Source organism: Acipenser ruthenus, chromosome 50 (assembly GCF_902713425.1).
Source record: "Acipenser ruthenus chromosome 50, fAciRut3.2 maternal haplotype, whole genome shotgun sequence".
Classification (NCBI taxonomy): domain Eukaryota; kingdom Metazoa; phylum Chordata; class Actinopteri; order Acipenseriformes; family Acipenseridae; genus Acipenser; species Acipenser ruthenus.
In genome coordinates, this window is record NC_081238.1 from 4623230 (window position 1) to 4641633 (window position 18404).

General features: G+C 42.3%; 2 non-coding genes across 2 annotated transcripts; both read left to right on the forward strand.

The window, feature by feature from the left end:
- The first annotated feature begins 9527 nt into the window (after positions 1-9527).
- Positions 9528-9609, forward strand: trnal-aag (transfer RNA leucine (anticodon AAG)). Its single transcript has one exon. It is a non-coding gene; the product is annotated as a tRNA-Leu (tRNA).
- Positions 9610-9704: 95 nt separating this feature from the next.
- Positions 9705-9775, forward strand: trnae-cuc (transfer RNA glutamic acid (anticodon CUC)). Its single transcript has one exon. It is a non-coding gene; the product is annotated as a tRNA-Glu (tRNA).
- Positions 9776-18404: the final 8629 nt, after the last annotated feature.

Genomic DNA, 18404 nt, shown 5'->3' on the forward strand with positions numbered 1-18404 from the left:
ATAAATACAAATTTATACAGATACAAAAATCAGATGCAACGTTGTGCTGCTTTAGAGAGTCAGAATCTCATGGGACAAAGGCAAGCATGTCTTACTGAAATGCCTCGGTTAAACAGTGCCTAACTTGCTGGAAATGTCATGTGGTGGTTTTAATATAGATTGTATATATTTAAGGCTACTGATTTTTGGTTTTAAACAATAAAATAATACGGAGGATATAAAACAGAATTGTGGCGAAAGGTTAAAAAAATGCCTACACACAAAAACCCCAGAAAATGTGCCCTTGTCCATAGGGATTTTGTTGTGGAAGACCGCAAAGGAAAGAAGGTACAACTTAAGTGTGGAAGTACTGTCAAGTTACTACTATACATATTTTGACAGGAAAAAAAGCTCAAGCACTCAACCAACAACACTAATTTCATACAGTATATCAAAAACGAAAGCCCCGAAAAAAAACGATTTACTTAAAACTCAAATAGTTCAAAATAAGCAACGACAAATTCAATTAAAAAACTGAAAAACAGAAGGCCTGACAAGTAACTACGATGTTATAGGTGTTACAGAAACTTCGTTGTCTGAGAGTGATGGAGAGGAATATAATATTAGTGGGTACACACTGTATAGGAAAGACAGGCATGACAGAAGAGGCGGTGGGGTAGCGCTATACATAAGAAATAGTCTTGAAGCCCAGGTGTTAAATCTGGACAAAGAAAACAACACCAAATCAGTATGGGTCAGAATAATGGACAACAATTCAAAGGGCATAATGATAGGAGCATGCTATAGACCACCAAATTCAGACTTTGAGCAAAATAATCCGTTATACAATGACATTAGAAATGTGTGTAGAAAAGGAGAAGCCATACTAATGGGGGATTTCAACTTCCTCCATATAAAATGGGAAAACCCGGGGGGGAGCACAACTGACGAAATTTAAATGGTGGAAATGACAAATGACTGCTTCGTAATGCAGTTTGTCAAGGCACCGACTAGAGGGGAGACATGCCTTTATTTAGTTTTTTCAAATAACAGACAGACTAAAACAGAGGTCAGAGCGCCATTGGCAAACTCAGACCACAACATGGTCTCATTTGAAGTGATTTTTAAAACCCAAAAAGTAATGAATAAATCTAAGATTTACAATTTTAGAAAAGCAAACTGAAGGTATGAAACAGAGACTAACAGAAGTAGATTTGAGTAAAATAGAAAAAAACATCCACAGAACAAGGATGGCTGTTTTTTTTAATGTAGTACTAGAGGTGCAAAACAATTACATCCCAAAAGTAGACAAATCTAAATCTAAAACAAAATGGCCAAAATGGTTTAATTGATCAATTAAAAAAATATTCAGTGAAAAAAGGCACTTTATAGAGCGTTTAAAAGGGACCAAAAAAAAGTACACAGAAAGCGTACTTGGAACTGCAAACACGAGTCAAAAAGGAAGTTAGAAAGGCCAAGAGAGAGATAGAAGTCAATATTGCTAAGAAGGCAAAAACCAATTCCAAAGTGTGTTCCAATATTATAAAAACAAGAGACAATTCAAAGAGGAGGTTAAATGTCTAAGAGACACAAATGGCAAAATCATAGACTAAGAAAAAAATAGCAAATATATTAAATGATTGCTTTTCACAGGTTTTTACAAAGGAGTACATGGACAACATGTCCCGCATGTCGACCTGTTCCTATCCAGTTTTAAATAACTTTAGCATAACAGAGGCAGAAGTGTTAAAGGGACTAGGAGTTCTTAAAATAAATAAATCCCCTGGTCCGGATGAGATCCTCTCAATAGTACTCAAAGAAATGAAAGAAGTTATTTACAAACCGCTAACCAAGATCATGCAACAATCTCTTGACACGGATTGTACCGACTGGAAAATTGCAAACGTAATACTGATCTACAAAAAGGGAGACAAAACTGAACCAGGTAACTACAGACCAATAAGCCTGACTTCTATTATATGTAAGCTTATGGAAACTCTAATAAGATCCAAAATGGAGAATGACCTATATGGTAACAATATCCTGGGAAACAGCATTGTTTTAGCAAAGGGAGATTGTGTCTAACTAACCTGCTTGATTTTTTTATTGAGTATGCAACATCGACAATGGATAATTGCAAAGCATACGACATGGTTTATTTAGATTTCCAGAAAGCTTTTGACAAAGTCCTGCATAAAAGATTAATTCTCAAACTGAATGCAGGAGAGATTCAAGGAAATGCATGCACATGGATTAGGGAGTGGTTAACATGTAGAAAACAGAAAGTACTGATTAGAGGAGAAACCTCAAAATGGAGCGAGGTAACCAGTGGAGTACCACAGGGATCAGTATTAGGTCCTCTGCTATTCCTAATCTACATTAATGATTTAGATTCTGGTATAGTAAGCAAACTTGTTAAATTTGCAGACGACACAAAAATAGGAGGAGTGGCAAAAACTGTTGCAGCAGCAAAGGTCATTCAAAATTATCTAGACAGCATTCAGAACTGGGCAGACACATGGCAAATGAAATTTAATAGAGAAAAGTGTAAGGTACTTCACGCTGGCAATAAAAATGTGCGTTATAAATATCATATGGGAGATAATGAAATTGAAGAAGGAATCTATGAAAAAGACCTAGGAGTTTATGTTGGCTCAGAAATGTCTTCATGTAGACAATGTGTGGAAGCTATAAAAAAGGCCAACAAGATGCTTGGATATATTGTGAGAAGTGTTGAATTTAAACCAAGAGAAGTAATGTTAAAACTTTACAATGCATTAGTAAGACTTCACCTAAAATATTGTGTTCAGTTCTGGTCACCTCGTTACAAAACGCTGAGCAAAATAATCTGTTGTACAATGACATTCGAAATGCGTGTAGAAAAGGAGAAGCCATACTAATGGGGGATTTCAACTTCCCCCATATAAAATGGGAAAACCCGATCGGGGGCACGACGGACGAAATTGAAATGGTGGAAATGACAAATGACTGCTTCCTAACGCAATTTGTCAAGGCACCGACTAGAGGGGAGGCATGCCTTGACTTTAGTCTTTTCAAATAATGAAGACAGAATAACTAAAACAGAGGTCAGAGAGCCATTGGCAAACTCAGACCACAACATGGTCTCATTTGAAATATTTTTTAAAACCTCAAAAGTAATGACTAAAGCTAAGGCTTACAATTTTAGAAAAGCAAACTACGAAGGTTTGAAACAGAGACTAACAGAAGTAGATTGGAGTAAAATAGAGAAAACATCCACAGAAAAAGGATGGCTGTTTTTTAAAAATGTAGTACTAGAGGCACAAAACAATTACATCCCAAAAGTAGACAAATCTAAATCTAAAACAAAATGGCCAAAATGGTTTAATAGATCAATTAAAAAAAATATTCAGCGAAAAAAGACACTTTACAGAGCGTTTACAGGGACCAAAAACAAAGTACACAGAAAGAGTACTTGGAACTGCAAACACGAGTCAAAAAGGAAGTTAGAAATGCCAAGAGAGAGATAGAAATCAATATTTCTAAGGGGGCTAAAACCAATTCCAAAATATTTTTCCAATATTATAACAGCAAGAAAACATTCAAAGAGGAGGTTAAATGTCTAAGAGACACAAATGGCAAAATCACAGATGAAGAAAAAAATAGCAAATATATTAAATGATTACTTTTCACAGGTTTTTACAAAGGAGGATACAGACAACTTGCCCCACATGTCGACCTGTTCCTATCCAATTTTAAATAACTTTAGCATAACAGAGGCAGAAGTGTTAAAGGGACTAGGAGCTCTTAAAACAAACCGATCCCCTGGGCCAGATGAGATCCTCCCAATAGTACTCAAAGAAATGAAAGAAGTTATTTACAAACCGCTAACCAAGATCATGCAACAGTCTCTTGACACAGGGGTTGTACCGACAGACTGGAAAATAGCAAACGTAATACCGATCTACAAAAAGGGAGACAAAACCGAACCAGGCAACTACAGACCAATAAGCCTGACTTCTATTATATGTAAACTTATGGAAACTGTAATAAGATCCAAAATGGAAAATTACCTATATGGTAACAATATCCTGGGAGACAGCCAGCATGGTTTTAGGAAAGGGAGATCGTGTCTAACTAACCTACTTGACTTTTTTGAGGACGCAACATTGAAAATGGATAACTGCAAAGCATATGACATGGTCTATTTAGATTTCCAGAAAGCTTTTGACAAAGTCCCGCATAAAAGATTAATTCTCAAACTGAACGCAGTAGGGATTCAAGGAAATGCATGCACATGGATTAGGGAGTGGTTAACAGGGAGAAAACAGAAAGTACTGATTAGAGGAGAAACCTCAAAATGGAGCGAGGTAACCAGTGGTGTACCACAGGGATCAGTATTTGGTCCTCTGCTATTCCTAATCTACATTAATGATTTAGATTCTGGTATAGTAAGTAAACTCGTTAAATTTGCAGACAACACAAAAATAGGAGGAGTGGCAAACACTGTTGAAGCAGCAAAGGTCATTCAAAATGATCTAGACCGCATTCAGAATTGGGCAGACACATGGCAAATGAAATTTAATAGAGAAAAGTGTAAAGTATTGCATGCGGGCAATAAAAATGTGTGTTATAAATATCATATGGGAGATAGTGAAATTGAAGAAGGGAACTGTGAAAAAGACCTAGGAGTTTATGTCGACTCAGAAATGTCTTCATCTAGACAATGTGGGGAAGCTATAAAAAAGGCTAACAAGATTCTCGGATATATTGTGAGGAGTGTTGAATTTAAATCAAGGGAAGTAATGTTAAAACTTTACAGTGCATTAGTAAGACTTCACCTAGAATATTGTGTGCAGTTCTGGTCACCTTGTTACAAAAAGGATATTGCTGTTCTAGAAAGAGTGCAAAGAAAAGCTACCAGAATTATCCCGGGTTTAAAAGGCATGTCGTATGCAGACAGGGTAAAAGAATTGAATCTATTCAGTCATGAACAAAGAAGACTATGTGGCGATCTGTTTCAAACATTCAAAATCCTAAAAGGTATAGACAATGTCAAACCGAGGGACTTCTTTGACTTGAAAAAAGAAACAAGGACCAGGGGTCATAAATGGAGATTAGATAAAGGGGCATTCAGAACAGAAAATAGGAGGCACTTTTTTACACAGAGAATTGTGAGGGTCTGGAACCAACTCCCCAGTAATGTTGTTGAAGCTGACACCCTGGGATCCTTCAAGAAGCTGCTTGATGAGATTCTGGGGTCATTAAGCTACTAACAATGAAACAAGCAAGATGGGCTGAATGGCCTCCTCTCGTTTGTAAACGTTCTTATGTTCTTATATATATATTACACACACACAGTACTGTGCAAAAGTTTTAGGCAGGTGTGAAAAAATGCTGTAAAGTAAGAATGCTTTCAAAAATAGACAAGTTAATAGTTTATATTTATCAATTAACAAAATGCAAAGTGAGTGAACAGAAGAAAGATCTACATCAAATCAATATTTGGTGTGACCACCCTTTGCCTTCAAAACAGCATCAATTCTTCCAGGTACACTTGGACCCAGTTTTTGAAGGAACTCGGCAGGTAGGTTGGCCCAAACATCTTGGAGAACTAACCACATTTCTTCTGTGGATTTAGGCAGCCTCAGTTGCTTCTCTCTCTTCATATAATCCCAGACAGACTCGATGATGTTGAGATCAGGGCTCTGTGGGGGCCATACCATCACTTCCAGAAATCCTTCTTGTTCTTTACGCTGAAGATAGTTCTTAATGACTTTCGCTGTATGTTTGGGGTCGTTGTCATGCTGCAGAATAAATTTGGGGCCAATCAGATGCCTCCCTGATGGTATTGCATGATGGATAAGTATCTGCCTGTACTTCTCAGCATTGAGGAGACCATTAATTGTGACCAAATCCCCAACTCCATTTGCAGAAATGCAGCCCCAAACTTGCAAGGAACCTACACCATGCTTCACTGTTGCCTGCAGACACTCATTCGTGTACCGCTGTCCAGCCCTTCGGTGAACAAACTGCCTTCTCCTACAGACATATACTTCAAATTTTAACTCATCAGTCCAGAGCACCTGCTGCCATTTTTCTGCACCCCAGTTCCTGTATTTTCGTGCATAGTTGAGTCGCTTGGCCTTGTTTCCACGTCGGAGGTATGGCTTTTTGGCAACAAGTCTTCAATGAAGGCCACTTCTGACCAGACTTCTCCGGACAGTAGATGGGTGTACCAGGGTCCCACTGTTTTCTGCCAATTCTGAGCTGATGGCACTGCTGGACATCTTCCGATTAAGAAGGGACGTAAGCATGATGTGTCTTTCATCTGCTGCAGTAAGTTTCCTTGGCCGACCACTGCGTCTACGGTCCTCAACGTTGCCCGTTTCTTTGTGCTTCTTCAAAAGAGCTTGGACAGCACATCTGGAAACCCCTGTCTCCCTTGAAATTTCTGCCTGGGAGAGACCTTGCTGATGCAGTATAACTACCTTGTGTCTTGTTGCTGTGCTCAGTCTTGCCATGGTGTATGACTTTTGACAGTAAACTGTCTTCAGCAACCTCACCTTGTTAGCTGAGTTTGGCTGTTCCTCGGCCAGTTTTATTCCTCCTACACAGCTGTTTCTGTTTCATTTAATGATTGTGTTTCAACCTACATATTGAATTGATGACCATTAGCACCTGATTGGTATAATTGTTTAATCTTACACCTGACTATATGCCTACAAAATCCCTGACTTTGTGTAAGTGTACCTAGAAGAATTTATGCTGTTTTGAAGGCAAAGGGTGGTCACACCAAATATGGATTTGATTTAGATTTTTCTTCTGTTCACTCACTTTGCATTTAGTTAATTGATAAATATAATCTATTAACATGTCTATTTTTGAAAGCATTCTTACTTTACAGCATTTTTTCACACCTGCCTAAAACTTTTGCACAGTACTGTATATGTAATAAACAAGAACCAAAACGGTGAGTTTTTTCCCCTTTACAACACCATTTCCACATTTGTTTTATTTAAAGTGTTTACAGTTACATCAAACAATCTCCAGTGCTTCCCTGACGGTAATGCATCTCTGCAAATAAAACAAACACAAAAAAGTCTCAGTCCAAACAAAAGAACACAAAACAAACAAACAAAAAAAGAATATTCCAAAATAATAAACAGAGTATAATAGTTTTGATACTCGAAAACCAATAAAAACAGCAACCCAGCCTTGCTGCCTTAGTGAACACTTACCAGCTCAATTCTACCTGCAGCGCAATCAGGCTGAATCGGATCACCACATAGTCTTCTTTGTTCTAGACTGAATAGATTCAATTATTTTAGCCTGTCTGCATATGTTATGTCTTTTAATGCCTGGATAATTATGGTTGCTCTTCTTTGCACTCTTTCTAGAGCAGCAATATCCTTTTTGATGATTATTCTCCCCAATAATTATTATTTGTTTATTTAGCAGACGCCTTTATCCAAGGCGATTTACAGAGACTAGGGTGTGTGAACTATGCATCAGCTGCAGAGTCACTTAAAATTACGTCTCACCCGAAAGATGGAGCACAAGGAGGTTATGTGACTTGCTCAGGGTCACACAATGAGTTACTGGCTGAGGTGGGATTTGAACGAGGGACCTTGTGGTTTCAAGCCCCTTTTCTTTAAACACTGGACCACACAGCCTCCTATAAGCCCTGAAAAATCACTGTAACACTGTGACAAAGAGAGAGTGAATTCTTGTTTTAGATCTCCCTTCCGACCGGTGAGGGCACTGGGGAGGAGGAGCAGGCAGAGCCACGGTGCGCAACGTCACAGACCCGGTCGGGAAGCGCAGTGGCAATCGCGCATTCGTCGACGGCGGTTGCCCTCGCTGACCAATGGGGACGGGACGGGGCGTACAAAAGGGGGCGTGGCCCGGGGTTCTGTTCCTTCTGGCAAGGTACAGTGCGTGTGAGACAGTGAGAGAGAGAGAGAGAAACGAGCAGGGAAACAGAGGAAGGGTTTTTGAAGACGGGTCGTCTTGCTGTGTGGACTTTTGCTAACCCATCTGTTCTTTGTATTTTAGAGCACTAACGGGACGCTCCGGGATTACGACGGCGGAGCGACTACCCGGAAGTGCTGGTTTTGTTACCCCCCGTGTTTTCCCGTTCCTGGATTACAAAAGGAAGACAGACTGTTTTTGTTGTTTGTTTATTTGGGACTGCAACCCCGTTTCTCTTTATGTTGTCGGGTTACACATCGTTGTGTACCCCGGCGGCCCTATTGTTTATTTGTCCCTATTATTTTTGAGTGCGTTTGGTAACCGGTTTTTAAGGAAATAAAACCCAAGCGCTTAATTGGAAAAGGACTGGAGTCTGTCATTTTGCACCACACCATCGGTCAACTCTGTCACACGTGGACCGATGGTGTGGTGCAAAATGACAGACTCCAGTCCTTTTCCAATTAAGCGCTTGGGTTTTATTTCCTTAAAAACCGGTTACCAAACGCACTCAAAAATAATAGGGACAAATAAACAATAGGGCCGCCGGGGTACACAACGATGTGTAACCCGACAACATAAAGAGAAACGGGGTTGCAGTCCCAAATAAACAAACAACAAAAACAGTCTGTCTTCCTTTTGTAATCCAGGAACGGGAAAACACGGGGGGTAACAAAACCAGCACTTCCGGGTAGTCGCTCCGCCGTCGTAATCCCGGAGCGTCCCGTTAGTGCTCTAAAATACAAAGAACAGATGGGTTAGCAAAAGTCCACACAGCAAAGACGACCCGTCTTCAAAAACCCTTCCTCTGTTTCCCTGCTCGTTTCTCTCTCTCTCTCTCACTGTCTCACACGCACTGTACCTTGCCAGAAGGAACAGAACCCCGGGCCACGCCCCCTTTTGTACGCCCCGTCCCGTCCCCATTGGTCAGCGAGGGCAACCGCCGTCGACCAATGCGCGATTGCCACTGCGCTTCCCGACCGGGTCTGTGACGTTGCGCACCGTGGCTCTGCCTGCTCCTCCTCCCCAGTGCCCTCACCGGTCGGAAGGGAGATCTAAAACAAGAATTCACTCTCTCTTTGTCACAAACACCTATTCCCATTCTATATAATTAGCGAATAAACAGGCTCTTAAAGGGTCATAGAAAAATGAAATAGAAAATGCAGAGAATACTTAACACGTAAGAACGCACCTGGACACAATAGCCAAGCGCTGTTCTAATTCAACAAGTCAATTGGAGAGAGTCTCCATTGGACGCATCAATGAAATAATTACCCACCCATTCAATTCCATAGTTATTAAATTATACTGTCACACAGTATATACTGTATGATACTGTCACACAGGTGACAGTATCATACAAGATTCCCATTCTTGCGCCCTGGGTTCAATTCCCAGGTGGCGCAACCTGAGAAGGCAGTGTTTGTTTTTTCAATTCAATCATTATGTTATGATTTTACAATAAGTTGTTCTAGTTGAATTGTGTTAGTGACGTATAGTATGAAACCTGGGGGGCTGCCAGCCTGCAGCGTGGTAGTGTGGCCGAGCGGCCTAGCAGTGTATAGTATGGAACCTGGGTGGGTAAGTGTTAGTGTTGTGGTAGCGTGGCCGAGCGGTCTAAGGCGCTGGATTAAGGCTCCATTCTCTCTGGAGGCGTGGATTCAAATCCCACCGCTGCCATCTTGTTTTCTTTTCACCCCCACTTCGGTCTTTTGAACTGCTGTAAAAGAAAATGTTCCGTTCCATGGAATATTTGCATGCATGCGTGCATGTCAGCGCCAATGGTGTAGTGGTATCATACAAGATTCTCATTCTTGTGACCTGGGTTCTATTCCCAGTTAGTGCAACCAGAGAAAGTAGTGTTTGGTTTTTCAATCCAATCATTATGTTAAGATTTTACAACTACAAGATAAGAAGTTGTTGTTGTTGCTGTTGAATTGCATTAGCGGTGTATAGTATGAAACACTTGAGAATTATTGTATTTCTTGTTCTTATTGTATGACTTATATTGTAACACTTGAATGTATTTGCTTGCGATTGTAAGTCGCCCTGGATAAGGGCGTCTGCTAAGAAATAAATAATAATAATAATAATAATGAAACGTGAGGGGGTCTGGCAAATTCTGGTGTGGTAGTGTGGCCGAGCGGTCTAAGGTTCTATATTTAGGCTCCACTTGCTCTGGAGGTGTGAGTTTCAATCCCACTGCTGCCATCTGGAGGTTTTTTCACCCCCACCTCGGTCTTTTGAACTGCTGTAAAAGAAAATGTTCCGTTCCATGGAATATTTGCTTGCTTGTGTAGCCAGCTAGTTTAACAAGTTAGCAAAAGAACTACAAACTGGTAGGGAATTCTGGGACACCTATTGTTTTCCCTGGCAGGAAGGATGTCTTTCTTTTCCATGTGGGTAGTTTACATTAGCATACTGCAGTTAGTTCGTAATATCGTTTCAGCTGTGCAACAGTGTGCTGATGTCAATCTGTGTGGTCGTGGTTAAAGAAAAGTGCTTGTAACCAGGAGGTTCCTGGTTCAAATCTCACCTCAGCCACTGATTCATTGTGTGACCCTGAGCAAGTCATTTAACCATCTTGTGCTCTGTCTTTCGGGTGAGACATAGTTGTAGGTGACTCTGCAGCTGATGCATGGTTCACACACCCTGTCTCTGTAAGTCGCCTTGGATAAAGGCATCTGCTAAATAAACAAATAATAATAATAATCTGACATACTTGGTTTCGTTTGCAGGTGAGCTGCACTCTTAATGTTCAAATGAATAATTATCTGTTTATTTTTTTATTTTTTTTTACTTTGAAATGTAATGATTTCCATTACACAAGAGTAGATGTTAAAACTTCATGCTGATTTGAACTCGGCTCTCGCCAAGATAAGCACCAACTAAGACGTAGCTTTACAGTAAACTAATGTGATCCATATGTGTCTCCATCCATTTACGTGTTTCTTCCATATGATAATGTAGATATCCTTCTGTCTGGTGTTAATGGCTGAAGTGTAATACTGGCTCCAGGGATCTGCTTATTTTGCCTCCCTGGCGCATCAGCACACACAACGGCTGCGATGCTGGCTCCGGGGATCAACCACAGTGCGGACTCCCCAGTGCATCAGCATGACAACCGTCTGGATTGAGCTAAGTAGGGTACATCTCTGGGGTCTTCAAGTGGGCACCTTCCATCCTCAGTGTTTCGTCGACTAGCTCATGACACCTCAAGAGGGCTCGACGGTGATTCTGGCATCCCAGCATCACCCCCCTCCGTCCCCCACTCAACTCAGCCCAGCTTACTTACCTGTACATCAGCGTATCTTTCTTTCTATTGTGCTTGAGATCCCCAGCCAGAATCTTTCCGTCTCAACCACAGCCAGTTGCTGCTCCTCTCTGCTGCTTCAGATAAGTTCTTCACTGTGCGATGCAACTCTTGGCCACTGAATCCGACGTCTCTGAGAAACCGGGTTGTAGAGTGTGCCACAAATCCTTGACAACCCACTTCCACTGGGTAAACCCGGACTCTCTATCCTTGCTGTTCCGCTTCAGTGGCTAGTTGAGCATACCGCAGTTTCTTCCTCTCATACGCCTCATCTACAGCATCCTCCCATGGCACTGTTAACTCTACCAGGTGAACAAGGCGTGCTGATCCAGACCACAAGACAATATCTGGTCGAAGGTTAGTGGTGGCAAACTCAGGTGGAAAAATAAGCTGTTGACCAACATCTGCCAGCATTTTCCAGTCCTAGCAGCTTCCAGTTGTCCTGGGCGAGGATTGGTTTTAACACCTTTTCTTGGTGGTTGCTCTCCTGGGCGGAGGAATGTTGGCTTTTGTGTGTAATGTTTTGATGGAACAGGTGGCAACTTATTGGTCATCTTACGCTTGTCTTCCAATGCTAAGGCCAAACATCGCAGCACCTGGTCATGGCGCCAAGTAAACCATCCTTGGCTAAGAGCCACCTTACACCCTGTCAAAATGTGCCTTAATGTTGCAGGTGATGAACACAAAGGACATGAGGGATCCTCTCCTACCCAGAGGTTTAGGGTCTGTGGTGATGGGAGAACATCATATGTTGACCTGATGAGGAAACTGATCCTGCTCTGTTCCATTGACCATAGGTTTTGCCAGCCAATCCTGCATTGTTCCACACTCTCCCATCTCATCCATTCTCCCTGCTTGGCCTGGGAAATGGCCTTTATACACCTCATCCTCTCCTCCTGCTTTTGTACCTCATTGACTACCAGCTTCCTCCTTTAAGCTGGGGCTGCATTGTGCCATGTAGGAGGAGCTGAACTGAGACCAAGATCCCCTCTTCCATGCTGAACTTGCCCCATGATATCACCAATTCGAAGGGCAGCCTTTGCATCTTCCACAGCTTTATTTGCCGCCCACTTTCTTCCAGTTTTCAACACAGGTGCTGGCTCCCTTACGCATTTGTCGCGTGACTCTACTAATGTCATTTCCAGTCTGACCTTGGTGCACTTAAACTCCTCGGTTAGAGAGGAGACTGGTAGCTTCAGTATTCCTTTACCATAAAGTCCCACTCTGCTGAGGCAGCGTGGAACTCCCAACCATTTCCTGATGTATGAACTGATTAAAGCTTCCAGCTTCTCTACTGTTGTCAAAGAAACCTCATACACAGTCAGTGGCTACAGCAGCCTCGGCAGTAGACCAAACTGAAAGCACCAGAGTTTTAGTTTGCCTGGTTAAGCACTGCTGTCTATGATCTTCAACCCTTCCACTGCTTGTTGTCTAACTTCTCCCACACGAACTGTGTCCTTTAGATCCCCGTCGTACCATCTCCCAAGACTCTTCACTGGCTTCTCAGACACTGTTGCTATTGCCTCACCATTAATGAAGAATGTTTTATCTACTACTTTGCCTTTAATTATAGAGATGCTCCTTGATTTAGTGGGTTTGAATTGCATTCGTGCCTATTCAATGTTATTGGTTTATTTGCCCAATAACCGATTAGTGCAGGCTACTGTTGTAGTCATGGTTGTCATGTCATCCATGTATGCTCGAATTGGTGGTAGTCGCATTCCAGAAGCCAAGCGCTGTCCTCCTACTACCCATTTTGATGCCCTAATGATTACTTCCATTGCCATGGTAAAAGCCAGTGGAGAAATGGTGCATCCTGCCATTATTCCAACTTCTAGGCATTGCCATGTAGTGCTGAATTCTGAAGTTGAAAAACTAAATTGCAAATCTCCAAAGTAGGCTTTCACTAAATTTGTTATTGTCATCGGTACACTGAAAAAATCAAATGCTGCCCAAAGAAGTTCATGTGGCACTGAACCATATGCATTAGCCAAATTCAGGAATGTCACATGGAGCTCCTTCTCCTTTTTAGCTGATTGAATTTGTTGCCAGATCACATTGATGTGTTCTAAGCATCCTGGGAAACCTGGAATGCCCGCTTTTTGTATTGAAGTGTCAATGAAGCAGTTCTTTAATAGGTAAGTTGACAATCTCTGAGCAATAATGCTGAAGAAAATCTTGCCTTCTACGTTTAATAGGGAAATAGGACGAAACTGACTGATGCTTGTAGAATCTTTTTCTTTAGGTATAAAGACTCCACCTGCTCGGCGACATGCTCTTGGTACAACCTGTTTTTCCCATGCCACTTTCATCAATTTCCACAGAATTCGTAGAACTCCTGAAGCACTCTTGTACACTCTGTACGGAACTCCATTAGGCCCTGGAGATGATGAAGCCCTTGCTTTTTTCACAGCTTGCTCTACTTCTACTTCTTTCCACTTAGGTGCACAGTCCTCCATTTGGTATTCTGGTGGATTGATAGGTAGGATGTCTGACGGAATTGACATAGGCTCCTGCCTTTTTGAATCTGTATGTGTTTCCTCCAAATATCTCTCCAGCTCAACCTTAGATGCTTTTAGTGTGCCATTCTTCTCACTGGTGAATAACTTCTTTACAAATTTGAATGGGTCTTTATAAAAGTTAGCTCTCGCACACTCCTTCTTTCTGTAGCGTTTCCGTAGGCGCTCAGCTCTGCACAATGTTGCAAGCTTATCTTTTATGACCCTTTGTAAGAGATTGAGTCCCTCCTTCTGACTTTGTTCTGCTCTTCTCCATTGCTTCCTCAGATGTCTCCTTTCTCTAACTAAGCGTTCAATCTCCTGCTGCCGTCTAGACTTTCCAGGAATAGTTTGTACTTTTTCCTTCCTTTTTTCAACTCCAAACCTCTCACTTCCATATGCGTAGATGATGTCCCCAAATTTATCCAGCAGCTTTTCAACTGTTCCACTTAATCTTTCCAATGCAAAGCAGAGATCTGTGTTTACTGTGTCCCATGCAGTTTTCTCACAAGCTCTTGGCCATTTAACTCCAGGCTTGTGCCCGTTGAGGTTCTTTTCTCTCTTATGCTGGTTTGTCTGACTGGGTTCACAAGGATCATTAGGTTCATCACTAACTGTGTCCATGCAAGTCCTCCTCACGTCTATGACAAGGGTGCTGATATCCTGCGAACTGTGGTTTGCTTCCTGTCGCTGGATTTAATTCGACTGACTAGACTGACTTTGTAAGAAGTACTGATCAATGCAAGGCCCTTGTCCCTTCTCCCTCAAGCATTTCATTCTCCCTTGATGAATCTTCAAACCCCTGACCGTTGTCACCTTGCTCCAGCCGCAGACACAAACCTGGAGTTCCATGTCTTTGCTAACTGCAGATCTTGAATTAGTCTTTTGTGAAGTACTCTCCATACTCATATCCATTTCCGTTCCTAAGTCGTTAACCGTGTTGTCCAACGTTGAGTCATCTTCCGCCCCCACTCTCGCAGACTCTAGGGGTATTTTTCTCTTTAATTTCTTAGAAGCCTTGGGCAGGTGTCTCCAGCATCCTATAAACACAGAGCTGGATACTGCCCGTCAAGGGTAGCTAACCCTTACCAGTCCCAATGGGGTCTCTTTCCTCCTGTCATCTGTCTCTCCAGGCTGTCACAAGGTCTTTCCCTTGTTGCCAGCTGCACTATTCACAGCAGTCGCTGGACGTATCCAGATCTTCATGATTTCCATTACACGAGAGTAGATGTTAAAACTTCATGCTGATTTGAACTCGGCTCTCGCCAAGATAAGCACCAACTAAGACGTAGCTTTACAGTAAACTAATGTGATCCATATGTGTCTCCATCCATTTACGTTTCCTTCCATATGATGATGTAGATATCCTTCTGTCTGGTGTTAATGGCTGAAGTGTAAGGCTGGCTCCAGGGATCAGCTTATTTTGCCTCCCTGGCGCATCAGCACACACAATGGCTGTGATGCTGGCTCCGGGGATCAACCACAGTGTGGCCTCCCCAGCGCATCAGCATGACAACCGTCTGGATTGAGCTAAGTAGGGTACATCTCTGGGGTCTTCAAGTGGGCACCTTCCATCCTCAGTGTTTCGTTGACTAGCTCACGACACCTCAAGAGGGCTCGACGATGATTCTGGCGTCCCCCACTCAACTCAGCCCAGCTTACTTACCTGTACATCAGCGTATCTTTCTTTCTATTGTGCTTGAGATCCCCAGCCAGAATCTTTCTGTCTCAACCACAGCCAGTTGCTGCTCCTCTCTGCTGCTTCAGATAAGTTCTCCACTGTGCGACGCGACTCTTGGCCACTGAATCCGACGTCTCTGTTGTAGAGAAAAAATATTTAGAGAAACATAACTTGAAATTACTTTTGGAATGTTTATCTCTGCTGTATCCTGTGTTGACTGTTTCTTAAAATGGAGCCTGTTACTATTATATAGCCAGCTAATGCAAGTCTGTTCAACTAGCTGCTAATGTTATTTCAGAGCCTGAGCATGTTAAGAGTGAAATTTTTGTAATAAATAGCCTAAATGGCCACCCCCCCCCTTAAACTCCCAAAGTTCAGGTGGGTAGAAGAGAATGTTCACTGTCCCCTCCTGGGACCCTCCTAGGCTTCTTGCTGCTGGCCTCTCTGCAGCGGCAGCACTGGTTGTTGTGGTGCTGCCAACTCCTCCAGCAGCAGTGGTAGCAGTGATACTCCTCCCTCTCTGGCTCACGGGATTGCAGCAATGGCTTCTCCATCTGGCATGCGGGTTGGCAGCGATAGCTCCTCCCCTTCTGGCTCTCGAACAAGGTAGCGGGACATTGGGTGGTCGCCCTCCCCACAGTCAAGACACCACCATCTTGGCTCCTCTGGCACGCAGGACGGCAGCAATAGCTCCTCCCCCTCTGGCACGCGGGGTGGCAGCGATAGGTCACCCCTCTGGCAGGCGGGTCAGCAGCGATAGCTCCTCCCCCTTTGGCTCTCGAACAGGGCAGCAGGACGTTGGGTGGTCACCCTCCCCACAGTCAAGACACCACCATCTTGGCTCCTCCTCTGACTGGTGGTATGGCAGCTCTTTGTTCCTGTAGGGGAAGAGGTGGTCTGGTACTATGTGCCAGGACTTCCTGACGTTAAAACACCACTCCTCTCCCTTGAGGCAGGTGAGGCAGATCTCAGCCTCTTTTCCCTTTGGGCCATGTATCGGCAGCGATTGCTCCTCTCCCTCTGGTTCACAGAAAGGCAGCAATGGCTCCTTCCTCTTGGGCCCTCGGGATGGTAGCGACAGCTCCGCCGCCTCTGGCTCCCCGTTTTCCTCAAGGAGTGGACAACTGGCAACTTCATGGCCATATTCCCGGCACAGCAGACATCCTGTGACTTCCACAAAGACGTCAAGGTCGTCCTCCCATAGGGCCTGCAAGGCATCTGGGCTCAACAAGACCTGGGTCCCCCTTGTGGTTGCTGAGGTTGCTGCTGTCCTTCTTCGCTTGTTCTTCCCATTTTTTATTTGTTGTTTTTTTCCTATTCCTGCCTGTGGTCTTCTTCCAGTGCAGCAGGGGCCGCTACTTCCCACTTCTGATACCATATGTCTTGTGGTCGTGGTGTAGCGTAAACCCGGAAGAGAAACACACAGACAAATGTGTTTAAGCACTATGGCGCATATTTAATAAACACAGAAATAAATAAATCAATAAACAAACAGGAACAAAGGAATGAGTGTGATGGCCAAAACAAAAGGTAAAGATTTAAATGGACTACTTTCGCTGTTTCGCTCGCTCTTACTCTTACTCTTACTCCTTCTCCCTCTCCCTCTCCCTCTCCCTCTCTCTCTCTCTCTTGATCTCCTAACTTCCTCTCTCTGAACAGCTGAGCCATGCCATTTTTATATGCAATTAATCATTCAATTGAAACTCGACCGCATTCTCACGAGAAATAATTTACAATACAAATAAAACAATAATTAAATAATATACAAAATACACGCCATAGTGTGCAGCAACTAATGCCCACACCATGACACAATTCAGACATTAGAAGCTTAATCTGCTTTCACTGTGAAGGACTCTCTATTTAGGCTGTCTTGTCTTCAGCTTCTATGATATGTAATACATTTATCCATGGGTATGTAGTCTGCTGCATGCTTTCCTCTTCCAGTTACTACTGAACTTTTAAAAGACATAGCCTGTGCATTTTAAGTATTAGAAATCCCTCACTTTTTGTGAATGAAGGATGGCACTGTTTCATCAGAAAAACAGTTTAGACTCCAGTGTTGTTTATAATGCAGAGCTAGAGAAGACAGCAATTTGTATATCATATATAAACTGTAACTGTAAGTCTCATTCTCCTTTTTCATGTGGCCATTGAGCTTGGTATGAAACTATGACCAGATACTCAGTAATGCCAATAGATTGCTATTTGGAATGATGTTTTCTCCATCTTGATTGGAGATGGAACTAATGACCAAACCATGCTCTAGATCAAGAGTGTGTTGGATCTTATGGTTTTAATTCCACACAATTTCTTCATTATCTAACATTACTAATTATTGTCTAAATTGGATCATTTCAATAATTTCCCCCAGCTCTCAAGCTGTAGATGATTTATAGAAGCATTTAAACCTGCTGGACAAGTTTTATTTTCTCCATTTGTCAGTTTCAGCCTGAACTTGAGCAAAACATCAATTGCTGTGTAGAGAAGCTGATCTTAAATATTTCTCATTCTTCTTTGGTTTCCTTTGTACTGCTGCAGTCAGACTGTATGCAAATAAGTCCCTAAGAGGCAATAACTTCCCCAAAAGCAGAGCATATATAAAAGACCTGACGTTCTGTTACAAACATATCAGTGCTTCGAAAATAAGGAATTACACTGGGGTGAGTTTATTATGATTATGATTATGATTGCATTAACTGCATTAGAAAGGAACTGAACTGTAATACTAACAAAGTACATGTGGCTTTGACAGCTAGTATGAATCACCTCCTATATTGCTTCTTGGAGAGACATTTAGGTGGAGAGTTACACTTCCTATTTTGTTTGAACAAATTCTGTCATAAAAATTAAAACCAAAACTTGAATTTCTGCTCTTGTTTCTATTCAGTTAATCAACAGAGAGACACTGCCAACATGTCTAAGGAAAGAACGCTAAGTTGAAATATACAAGTATCCACATCTTTGTCTCCAACTTTTTGTT